Source organism: Adiantum capillus-veneris, chromosome 26, assembly GCF_014529385.1.
Source record: "Adiantum capillus-veneris isolate H3 chromosome 26, ASM1452938v2, whole genome shotgun sequence".
Classification (NCBI taxonomy): Eukaryota; Viridiplantae; Streptophyta; class Polypodiopsida; order Polypodiales; family Pteridaceae; genus Adiantum; species Adiantum capillus-veneris.
Window position 1 is genome coordinate 2,632,229 of NC_140956.1, and position 1,863 is coordinate 2,634,091.

The 1,863-nt window shown below is 48.4% G+C and overlaps 1 pseudogene; it reads right to left on the reverse strand.

Moving 5' to 3' along the window:
* Positions 1-740: 740 nt before the first annotated feature.
* LOC147422889 (uncharacterized) lies at positions 741-1,590 on the reverse strand (annotated as a pseudogene).
* Between the last annotated feature and the right edge of the window lie 273 nt (positions 1,591-1,863).

Consider the following 1,863-nt stretch of genomic DNA (forward strand, 5'->3'; position numbering starts at 1 on the left):
ACTATTGGAGATGGTAAATGCAGAAGATGTTCTGCCCAAGAAGATATCAAACATTTGTTTGTTGAGTGTCCAGCAAATTCCAAACTTCTACAAATTCTTGGGAACTGTTGCAAAGAAGTGCATCCTCAGCAATTCAATGCCCAAGAGCTGATCATAGGAGACTGCATAAGAATGGACATTCTACTTTGGAATTTTTGGAGATTAGAGTATCTGTGGACCTGCTGGATACAGAGAAATGAGGCAATCTTTCAAGATAAAATCACAGATTTCAGCATGGTCTTTGTTCTACAGCTGAAGAAGCTCACCATGAGAGCTCTAAAGACAATGAAGGAAGTATCTCACGACCCCTGTACAACATTCAAAGAACTTCCAAGTGGCAAAGGTGGAGTGAAGATATGCTGAAATTCTACTCCAAGGAAAGGCTCCTTATGGCTAACACCTATTTGTATCATATGAGTGACTCTTTCTTTTTCCTGCATAGGGATACCACACCCCTTCCTGTGTGGTGACTTTGTACTTTCTTCTTTTTTAATCAATTCCTGTTTTCTCCAAAAAAAAAAAAACTCTCCAATCCACTGTAGTCGGTACTGCAGTTAAAGCTATCCTGAAATATGTTACAGGCGGTAGTGCAGCTGCAGGCTGCGGGGATCAAACAGGCGCTGTAGTGCTCAGCATCATATTCGTGTATCCGCGGAGGGCATCTTAATGGAGCCATTGCCTGGGTCACACATGAACTATTGCTAACACCTTGTGCAGAAAATCTCAGACACGCCCATGTCTGAGCCGGAGGAGTTGAACTTAAAATCTGCACTAGTACTAGCTGCAATAGAATGGATACCTGGCAGGGTCCCTTCGCAGCACCAATATTGTAGGCCCAGCCAATTGAGACGGGCTGGTCAGGGACAAGTCAGTATAAGTAGCAGCTGGCGAATGCGCGACTGAAGAACTCTTGAAGCGCTTCCTGTCGTTTCTCCTTATAGGCCCGTCCTGGGTTTTATTCAGAACGACGTATTGGTCATCCGTGCTCAACGTGGAGGACGAAGCAGCCGCGTAGGCAGCCGTTGAGACGTGTATAGGCAGCCACATCGTACGCACGGGCGCCATTTCTGTCGTTGGGAAAGAACCCAGCCAAATGCGCCTCTTCTTCTTGGGCTCCCGGATTTCCGACACCCATTTGCCCCAGCTTTGCTTCCTCACGCCTCTGTACAATGTCGTTGCCCCTCTTCCAGCACGCACAGTACCAGTACTAGTGTTGTTGCTGCTTTTTCTGTCTATATCACTGTGCTGCTCCAAGTTACGCTCTTGATCCTCCGCGCAGTAGCAAGGACCTGGTGATTTACTGTTGCTGCTCCGGCCTGCATCTGTCTCTGGGGTTCCGTTGCTGTTACCAATTCCTGGCTACAGCAGACCAGGAGGGTGCAGGGACCCGTGTTGATCGCCGTCGACGCTTGATTGAGGAGGTCCTGCAATTTGGTAGTGGGTGGAGACTCCACGGTGGCCGTTCGGCATCATGCAATTTCGAAGGCAATCTGCGTCGCAATTTGGTGATAGGTGGAGCGCAGGAGCCCATGAGCTGATGAATCCCTCCATGCCTGCTGCAGATTCCTTGTGGATATTGACATGGAAACTCACATGAAAAGGCCTGCATTGGTGGACTGATGACATTAAACTCGAACCAGCTTTAGTTTTTGATGCAGAGGAATGAGGACTGCCCCTGGGCTAGAGCCTAGGCTTGATGTAGTCGTGATCGATGGAGACCAGAATCAGGCGAATGTCTTACCACTAGAGCTCGATCCCTACCAGCGTCATTCCATCCCACAACACTAGGGGCAGCTGATAATGAAGGTTCGTTGAAGATGGTCG